Genomic DNA, 11,118 nt, shown 5'->3' with positions numbered 1-11,118 from the left:
AAATTTGAAAAACAACATTTAAATCATTAACTAAAGAGTTTGAAAACTGAGTCTTCATGGCCATGTCATCAACATAACACTCAATTTTATTTCCAATTAATGAAGAAAACACTTTGTTTACAAGTCGCTAGAAAGTTACTCCAATGTTTTTTAGTCCAAAGGGCATTACTTTATAACAGTATAGCCCTAGCTCAATTACGAAAGTTGTCTTTTTCTTGGTCTTCTAGGTCCATCCGGATTTGGTTTTAGCCAGATTAAGTATCCATGAAGCTCAACAACTCATGCCCCGAGGTTGCATCTACTAGGCGGTCTATTCTAGGGAGTGGGAAACTGTCCTTTGGGCAGACTCTATTGAGGTCAGTGTAGTCGACACACATGCGCCACTTGTTGTTGGCTTTTTTCACGAGTATTGGGTTGGCTACCCAACTCGGGTACTAGACCTCTCTAACAAAGTTTTCTGCAAGGAACTTCCTAATCTCCTTATCTTCTACCCTCCACCACTCTACGACGAGGTTCCTTTTCCTTTGCCTGACTAGCTTGACTAAAGGGTCCACATTAAGTTTGTGAGTTATCACTAATGGGCCTATACCAGGCATTTTTGCTGTTGACCATGCAAAAACATTTAAAATTTTAAGTAAAAAGCTTACTAGTTGCGATCGAAGTAGTTCTATCAGGCGAGCTTTGATCTAGACCATCTTCTCGGGCTTGGATTGGAAGACCGAAACCACGTAGAGTGCATGCAAGATGGGCCAACCAGGAAGGTGTTCTCGAATCGGACTATGTTGAGCTCTAATCTAGTGGCAATTGGTACCCTTGATCTAACCTTGGGACCTCACTACATCTCCAATAAAGCCGACGATGCGCACATCTAATAGTTGCAAGTCCTACTCTAGTTGCATCTTCTCGATGGCCTCTAGGAAAATAATGTTAGTCGAGCTACTGGAATTAACCAGAATCTGCTTCACCTCAAAGTCATTGATCACCATCTTGACTACGAGGGCGTCGTCATGCAGATATTGGTTCCTACGAGTGTCATCCTTGGTGAAGTAGATGACTTCCTCCACATGAGGGCTCTTTGGCGGGTTCTCGTCCTCATGCTCTAGCTCCTAGATTGAGTTCTTCCCCGATGATGTAGTACAACCTGCTACTATGGAACCTCCGGTGATCATGTTGATAAACCTGTGAATAAGCCTCTCTGGTGGCGGTGGATCCTATGGTGGTTCATCTTGATCTCGATTCCTACTTGACTTTGGCACTTTTCTTGGCTGGTTAGCAAATCGGCTTTTGTCATCATGCTTGATGACCTGCTTTACGTAGCCATGACGGATCAGCTCCTTGATCTCGTCCTTCAAGTTCTTGCAACTCTCGGTGTCATGGCCTATGTCACGGTGGAAGTGACAATATTTGCTGGGGTTGTGGTTTGTGGGGTCGCCTTTCATTCTCGGTGGCCATCTCACATACTCGGTTGTCTTGGTCTACATTAGGATTTTGCCCCTTTTCACATTCAGGGTGGTGTAATTCCAGCTCTGGACTAGGGGAGTTTTGGATCACTAGATTAATCTGAAACTCCGGTGTAGAAACCTGCTCCTTCATGGCGATCTACTTTGCCTGTTGTTAGGTGACTGACTTCTCTTCGGTGACTTGCTCTTTCACTGCTTGTTGCTCTCTGCTTCTTCTTCTGCTCGCTTTCTCTTCCCGGACAGCTCTAATCGAGATCCCAGTTCCTCCTCTGCCTTTGTGAACTTGTCAGCTTGGTGGAGGAACTCCTCCATAGAGGATGGACGGTTCAACTCGACTTCCTAGCACAAGTTGGGATGGCAGATGCCACCTATCGCTATGGTGAGCTGAAATGTAGGGTCAAGATTTAGAATTTGGAGGCACTCCATGTTGAACCTCTTTATGTAGTCCCAGAGCATCTCGTTTTGACCACTGAACGATGTTCAATAGGTAGCTCACAGACATAGGGCACCTCTTGCTAGTGGTGAAGTGCATAGTGAACAAGTCTGTAAACTGGTTCCAGCTCTTTATTGAGCCTGTGGCCAATCCTATGTACCACATCCAAGTTGTACCTCGGAACGTCATCGGGAAGGCCATGCAGAGGCCCGTGTCATTTGCCCCATGAAGCTGCATTAGGGTCTGGAAGTTGTTAATGTGATCCATAGGGTCTGTCGTGACATCATATGATTCCAAGCTAGGGACTTTGAAGTCCTTAGGTCATAGGGCCGTAAGGATCTCTAGTGCTAGTAGAGAGGTGTGGGTCACTTGTGGTGCTGCTAGTTCCTCGATAACCTGGCTAACCTCCCCTTTTCTGTCTGCATCATCATTATTAGTGGGAGCGAGGTTGCATCTCCTAGTGTGGCGACGTGAAAGTCGGTGATGTCTTCTCCTTGACACCTCGGTGGTATTGTTGCCTTCTGTCCCGATAGGTGCCATGACTCTGCTATGCTCCTCGACCAGGACCTAGTTCTAGTTGTTAGTGCGACGAGGTGGATCTGGGACCTAGTCCTAGTTTCTAATGTCGGGCTATTGGTCGCCTGGCTGTTGGTGGTGATTTTGGTTTTGGTGGTTCTATTGGGTCTGAAGGGAAGGGAGATCCATCATATGGATGATCGAACCATGTAGGCTGGCTGGGCGAAATTTCAAAAATTTCTTTTCTCCCTTCCGGGAATCATATTCCCAATTTTAGAAAAACTACATTTTTCAAGAATCGTTCTTAAAACAAATTAGACTAGATCTGAAACCAAAAGAATAGGAGAGCAATACCTGATATGGAGTCCACACGTGTAGCTCCCAACGTGAGCCAAGTACTTTTGGCCCATGGTGTTTGCAAAGAGCCACTAACGATTAAACATGGGCCAAGTACTTATGGTCCATGTATGAATCACATTCAGTACATCACACACACTCACATGCATAAATTGATCCAATGAATTAAATAATCTGCAAAACCCTAATTAACTAAAGTTTACACATTATCATCCCATTAAGGCCCATGTATCATCAATAATACCATCTAGGTATATGGGCCAAACTGCAAATAGTTGTTATGCTGAAAATGGGATGGTGTTGCTTTAACTTAGAGAAACAGGGTTTTATAGGGGTGGGCCAGATTGCATCATGTGATGGGCCATCAAACCCTTGGCCCATAACCGAATTTGGGTCACCTAAAACGTGACCCATGGGGCAGAGAACAAACCTCATCAAACCATGGGTTCGGTCCAACCAATTTGGACCAAACTAGGTCAATTCAGCCTAGGGTTTGGTGTCCAAAGCATGATGCAATTATCAAGATTTTGATTGAACTAATTACAGCCAAAATTGACATTCAAGAACAGCAAGAAAACACATAACTTGGGGTTGTAAGTGTGATGGTCCGGATCTAATGCGAACAAACTGCAAACCTGCAAGAAAAGGGTTAATCACAAACTGCAGATTTCTTTTCTACAAAATCTTCTTCTCCTCCATGCACTCCAGCAAATCTTCCAATGTGAAAAATAGAAAAACCTAATTTTCTATTAATTACATCAGATCTAATCCTATACATTTTGTCTAAAAATAAAAAAAAATATTTACAGACCAAATTGAATAGAATGAAATTACAGGGTGTGCAAATCATGGCACCATAAAAGAATACGATCTCCATCACACAAACAGCCCAAAAATTCAAGAAATAATCATAGAACTATTCTAAAATTATTGCACAATAATAAAAAATTAATTTCAGATCAAACACCCAAATATGAGAACCGAATTCTCAGAAAAACTACTAAATTGCGCAAATCGGGTAGAATAGTTTTTGTCGATTTGTGCTACTTCAAAATCTGATCTAAATTTGGTCCAAGACTTGGACCTAGCTCTTATACCACTGAAGGGATGGGAGATCCATCATATGGATGGCTGAACCATGTAGGGTGGCTAGTCAAAATTTCAAAAATTTCTTTTCTCCCTTCCGGGAATCGTATTCCCAATTTTAGAAAAATTGCATTTTTCAAAGATTGTTCTTGAAACAAACCGGACCAGATCTGAAACCAAAAGAACGGGAGAGCAATACCTGATACAGAATCCACATGTGTAGCTCCCAACGTGGGTGTTCACGCCCAAAGAGGGTACCAAAACCCGCTTCCACTAAAAATGGCATAGTGGATAAGAATTATCCTCTTATCCTCTTGCTGATCCAAACCCAGATCTAAACCCAAATTCTCCCAAGTCACATGACTGCTTAAGCTGTTATGTGACTTCTTAATTAATCTAGTTAATTATGGGCCTTAGGCCCATTAAGCTATCAATCTCACTTTCCTTTTAATTATTGGCTAACTTGGCTCTCTTTGTATGGCATAGGACCGTAACATTGATCTCACAAAAGCCCTATGGGTTCAACATAGACTCTGTTACAAGGCCAGGCTGAATTCACTATTGAACATAGTGAATTCCCGAGCCCATCAGTATGGGCTCTTAACGGGCCCAACATTTACACTAAATGGTCCTTGAGTCCAGCAACCTTATGAAGACCCAAGGACTATGGTCTTAAGTGAGATTATCCCATCAGGTATAAAAGTCCTAAATTGTCTTACACTTAACCTCTCATCCCATAATGATCAAACACTACCCAATAAGAGAGACCAATCCCTCGGCTGCAAGGTATAGTGTTGCACTCTCTACTCGGATGGAACCTACGAATTAAAACCTTTGCAAATGTTTTTCATAAAAAATAATATATATATATATATATATTATGCAAAACAAATATCAAACAAGTTTGAAATCAACTATCGCAGTTTAGGTTTCCATCAGAGAGAGTGCAGTCCCCTATCATTCACTTTGTTTGACAAAGGGGCTAATTCTGTCAGTATGATCACCCACTTAGGTGAATTCTCATACTACACCAACATATCCTAGTTTTGACCCCCAAAGGATCTCACTGACTGGTATATCAATGATAGCCCAATCCAACACCTAGTGCAGTACCATAATTGAGTATAGGGTTAGGTGTAAATTTCCAGCTTTGGCCATCAGTCTCCAAGGTCCAGGGCATAACTAGAAATTGGTCCGGGTTCAATGTTTCTAACAAACACACAATACATGTGCTTCAGGTCTAACCCTGGTAGCTAAGACACGCCACCCCAACCGACTTGGCAGCACATTAGTGTCAGCCTTGGCAGGATAAACTTCCCTAAGTCTATCCAACAGCTAAGAACATTCTAAACTAACACAAGTCTCATATGTGTCCAGTTTAAGGGTAATTACACAGAAACATACCAGATATAACACATTTCAATTATGTACTTTTATTCATTTACAATAAATGTTTAATGTACATCAATCTGATTGGACCTAAGGGCATACATTGTCTAACAACTCCTACTTGCACTTAGGTCCAATCGAGTACAAGCCAGAGTCCCATACTATCCATGTGTTTCTCATACACTTTCTATGTCAGTGGCTTTGTCAATGGATTTTTCACATTCTCCACTGATGCTACCTTCTGAATCTAGATGTCCCCTCTACCAACAATCTTCCGCAGTACATGGTACTTCCTCTTGATGTACTTTGACACTGAGTGGGATTGGGGCTCCTTAGCCTGAACAATGGCTTCAGTGTTGTCACACAACAATGGAATGGGTGATGTGCTGGATGTCACTACTCCTAATTCTTGAATGAACTTCTTCATCCATACTGCTTCCTTGGAAAATTCGTTTGTGGTAATGCACTCGGCCTCAGTTATGGAATCTGCTGTGGACCATTGTTTATTGCCTTTCCACTAACTGCATAGGGCCCCATCGTAAAGATGTAAGTAGATGTAGACTTTCTATCATCTGGGTCTGACTGGAAGACGGTGTCGGTATACCCTAGGATCTGTAGTGGACTACCATCGAATACTAAACAAAACTCTTTTGTCCCCCGAAGGTATTTTAGTATGTTCTTTACAGTTGTCCAGTGCTCTTGTCCTGGGTTTGACTAGTATCTACTTACCACTCATAGCCTGAGCTATGTTTGGCCGAGTGCACAACATGGCATACATGATCCTCCCTACGGCTAAGGCATAGGGAACCTCTCTGATGTCCTCAATCTCTTCGAGAGTCTTGGGAGACATACCCTTAGAGAGAGTGACTCCGTGTTTGAAAGAGACAAATCCTTTCTTGGAGTGCTCTATGTTGTATCTTTTGGCAATCTTGTCAATGTAAGTAGACCAAGATAATCTTATTATTCAATTCGATCTATCTCTATAGAGTCGAAGTCCCAAGATATAAGATGCTTCTTCAAGATCTTTCCTGGAGAATTGTTGCGAAAGTCATACCTTCACCGTAGTCAACATTCCTACATCATTCTCAATGAGTAGAATGTCATCTACATATAGAACCAAGAACGTAACCTTATCTCCCACTGCTTTCCTATAAACACCGGGTCATCTAGATTCTGCTCAAAGTCAAACTGTTTGACGGTAGAGTCAAATCAGATGTTCCAACTTCTAGAGGCTTTCTTAAGTCCATAGATGGATCGGTTAAGTTTACACACCATGTGTTCCTAAACCGCAACAACGAAACCTTGTGGTTGCTACATATAGATATCTTTAGTAAGATCTCCATTCAGGAACATAGTTTTGACATCCATTTGCCAAATTTCTTGGTTATAGTGTGCTGCTATAGCTAGCAGGATCCGTATAGATTTAAGCATGGCCACTGGCCAAAAGGTTTCCTCATAATCGATCCCCTCTTTCTAAGTGTATCTCTTTGCTACAAGATGAGCTTTATAGGTCTCAATCTTTCCATCAGGGTCCTTTTTCCTCTTATAGATCCATTTGCAACCAATTGTTTTCAGCCCACGGGTTGGGTCTACGAGAGTCCAGACCTTGTTGGTTTCCATCGAGTCCATCTTGGTTTTCATGGCATCTACTTACTTCAAGGAATCTATGTCCAACATAGCTTTTATATAAGTCAAGGGATCTTCCTTACTGATCGTGGCTTCCATCAAGTAACTTTCTTGATCATAGTCATAACAAATTAGAGGCCTATAAACCCGGGTAGATCTTCTTAGTTGGGTGTTATCTGGAGACTGTGGGACATCTCCACTACTTTTGGATTCTCCTCATCAAGAACAATTTCCTGGTGATGATTATCCAAAATGAAATCTTCTTCCAAGAATTAGGCATTTCGACTGCAAAACACCTTTTGCTCTTTTGGGTCATAGAATAAGTATCCTATAGAGCTTTTTGGGTAGCCTACAAATAGGCAATGGCTGGTCTTGGATTCCAATTTTCAACACTTATTCTTTTAACATGTGTCGGACAACCCCAATCTTCAAGTGTCTTACACTTAGTTTCTTACCGGTCCAAAGCTCATAGGGAGTCTTAGGAACAGATTTGGTTAGAACCCAGTTCAGCACGTATATCGTAGTCTCCAATGCGTATCCTCAAAAGGATATAGGTAGTTCTGAGTGGACGAGAAGTGAATGAACCATATCTAATAGAGTCAGGTTCCTCATTTCTAATACATTGTTTAATTGTGGTGTAGCAAGAGGAGCTAGCTGTGACACAATCCCATTGTCCTTTAAATAGTCCCTAAATTCATCAGAGATATATTCGCCTCCTCAATCTAATCGAAGGGCCTTAGTTTGTCTCTTAAACTATTTCTCAACCTCTTGTCTGAACTCTTTGAACTTTTCAAAGGATTCAAACTTATGTCTCATTAGGTACACGTAACCATAACAAAATAAATCACTAGAAAAGGTTATAAAATAAACATGCTGGTTACGTGTCCTAACATTCATGGGACTACATACATTAGTATGTATCAAGTCAAATGTGGTTGTAAATCTTTTAGGCTTTCTCGTAAATGGTCGTTTCATCATCTTACCCTGAAGGCAAGGTTCACAAGTTGGAAGATCTTCTACAGTTAGAAAATTCAAACAATCATTCTTCACCAACCTTGTGATACGATCTATATTAGTGTGGCCAAGTCAGTAATGCCACACGCACTTGGGATTAACCATATCACGTGATCTTTTCTTGGGGACAATTTTCGACGTAGTTTTGGTTATATTTGTTTCCAGAAAAGGACGGAGGACATAGAGACCATTATCAACTTCTCTGTATGTGAGGAATTTGTTCTTTAGTTTAATAGTAATCATATTACTAAACAAAATAGAATAGGTATCCTTGCTCAATTTTGAAACAGAAATTAGATTTCTTCTCAAAGTAGGTACATAAAGACAATCTTTAAGCCTAACAATTCCTTACCTGAGAAATAAATCTACAATGAAGGGATGGGAGATCCATCACATGGATAGCCGAACCATGTAGGGTGGCTAAGCAAAATTTCAAAAATTTCTTTCTCCCATCTCAGAATCATATTCCCTAATTTAGAAAACTACATTTTCAAGATTCATTCTTAAAGCAAACTAGACCATATCTGAAACCAAAAGGAAGCAAGTAGGGATGTACTTGATATGGAATAACAGTAACTCCCAAAGAAGGTGTTCATGCCAAAAGAGGTGACCAAAACCCACCTCCACTGAAAATGACATAGCGTATGATGAGGTAGGATCAACAAAGTGGTTTTTCAGCAAGAACTCTAAATCTTCAACAAGAATCACGCAAGGGGCTGGTGAACATGACTTTAGATTGTTTCTTCTAGCAAGAAACAATATCAAGAACTATTATTGATCAGATCCAAGAGTGGAGATCGAACTAGGTAGGGGCGGCAAGAATTGGGGAAGAATTCTGCAGATTGCTAAGTGTATAAAACTAGTGAATCCGTCCCCTATTTATAGCCTTCTTTGGATCAGCTTCCTAATCCAATTAGGAAAGAGTTTTTTTATTTAAATCTGATATTTGCATCTGGACTCTTAAATGGATCAGACTTATCTTATCCTCTAGCTAATCCTGATCAGATTATAAATCAGAATTTGCCCCTTTTAATTAACTTACTTAAGCCGAGTTCGAAAAGGCCTTTAGGCCCATTTAGTCACATAGCTCACTTTTCCTTTAAATGCTAGCTAGCTTGGCTCTCTTTGTATGGAATGGGACCCTAGCATTGATCTACACATCAGCCACATGGATTCAACCCAGCCTCTGTTATAAGGCCTGGTCGAATTCACTACAGAACACAGTGAACCCCTGAGTCCATCAGTATGGGCTCTTAATGGGCCCAACATTTACACTAAATGGTCATTGGGTCTAGCCACCTTATGAAAGCCCAAAGACTACGGGCAGATACAAGATTAGCCCATCTTGTATTACTCTTAATGGTCTTACACTTAACCTCTCAGCCCATAATGATCACACCCTGCCCGACAAGAGAGGACCTCTCCCTCAGCTGCAAGGTACAGTGTTGCACTCTCAAATCACATGAATCCCGGGAATTAAAACCTTTTGCAAATATTTTGTGAAACCATAACATATAAGTATATATCTATATAAATATATTTTGTAAAACAAATTTCAACAAATTTGAAATCAACTACCAGTAGTTTAGGTTTCCATTAGAGAGAGTGCATCCCCGATCTTTCACTTTGTCCGACAAAGGGATTGATCCTGTCACTATGATCACCCACTTAGGTGAATTCTTAGACTGTCCCAATATACCCAGGTTTTGACCCCCGTTAAGGATCTCACTGATTGACATATCAAAGACAGCTCATTCCAACACCTAGTGTAGTACCATAATCGATTCTAGGGGTCAAGTGCATCATTCCAGTTTTGTCCATCTTTCTTCAAGGTTTAGAGCAATACTGAAATTTGGTACGGTTCAGGGTTTCAAGAAAACCCACACTGCATGTACCTTAGGTCTCATTCTAGTATCTAGACAAGCCACCCCAACCCACTTGGCGACACATCAGTGTCAGCCTTGGTAGGATAAATCACCCCAGATCTATCCAACGGCTGTGAAGATTCTAAACTAACACGAGTCTCATAAGTGTCCAGTTTAAGAGTATTACAAAAAAATATACCAAAATAACACGAATCAATTATGTACTATTAGTCATTTACAATAAATGCACCAGTACATCAATTTGATTAGAGGTAAGGGCATACACTGTCTAATAGCTCCCACTTACACTTAGGTCCAATCGGGTATAAGCCGTAGTCCCAAATTGTCACTATTTACAAGCTCCCATAGATCCAATGTTGTCACACAACAGTGGAATGGATGATGTGCTGAATTCCTAATTCCAGAATGAACACCTTCATTCATTAGGCAGCCTCACTTACTGCAATGTGCATGGCTTAGGTTGTGGACTATTATTCTTACTTAACAAGACCTTATCATAAAGATGTAACTAGATGTATACTTTCTATTATCTGGGTCTGGCTGGAAGTCCAATTCTTCCTCTCTGAAACACCATTTAATTATGGTATAGCATGAAGAGCTAACTGTTAAACAATTCCATTGTCCCTTACGTAGTCCTTGAATTCAACAAAGAGATATTCACCTCATCGATCTGATCAAAGGGATTTGATCTGTCTCCCCAATTGTTTCTCAACCTCTTGCCATAACTCTTTGAACTAAAAACTTGGTATGTTCAGAAGCGTGTCATTAAAAACTTCGGAACACCAGTTTAAACATTTATAATTTTATTTTGATTCTCAAACAACTACTAACGCAGTAAGGTGATGAGAACGGGTCGTATCCATAGAGAAGCGAGGGAAAAATAATTATGTACTTAGATCCGGGAGAAGAGAACGCAAGTGGGAGTTGTAGAATAAAAAATTAATTAATTAAAAATGGAATTCATTAAAGCCACATTCGAACAATACTAAGAATAACAACTACCTAAGAAGAAATAAATAACAAAGACAAATGAATAACATGAATGAAATAAATGTGTCTGAGAATCCGATCAGAGGTAGTAGTCTCCGGATCTCTCCTTCGACTCTTAAACTTCTCGATCTAGGCCTTCTGTCTTACTGGCCGAATTCTAGATCTGCAGAAAAGAAAACAAAGATCAAACGGAATGAAAAAAAAAATTGCAGAAAGAAAGAAGTGGAATTAGAAATGCAAGAACAAAAATTAAAACTAAAACTAAAGAGACTGGAGGGGTTCCTACTTGCAATTCGCCAACACCACTAGGTATACGTAACCATACCGTGAATGATCATCGGTAAATGTTGTAAAATAAACA

This window comes from Nelumbo nucifera, chromosome 1 (genome assembly GCF_055504915.1).
Source record: "Nelumbo nucifera cultivar China Antique chromosome 1, China Antique-T2T, whole genome shotgun sequence".
NCBI classification, from domain to species: Eukaryota; Viridiplantae; Streptophyta; class Magnoliopsida; order Proteales; family Nelumbonaceae; genus Nelumbo; species Nelumbo nucifera.
This window is presented reverse-complemented; position numbering follows the sequence as displayed.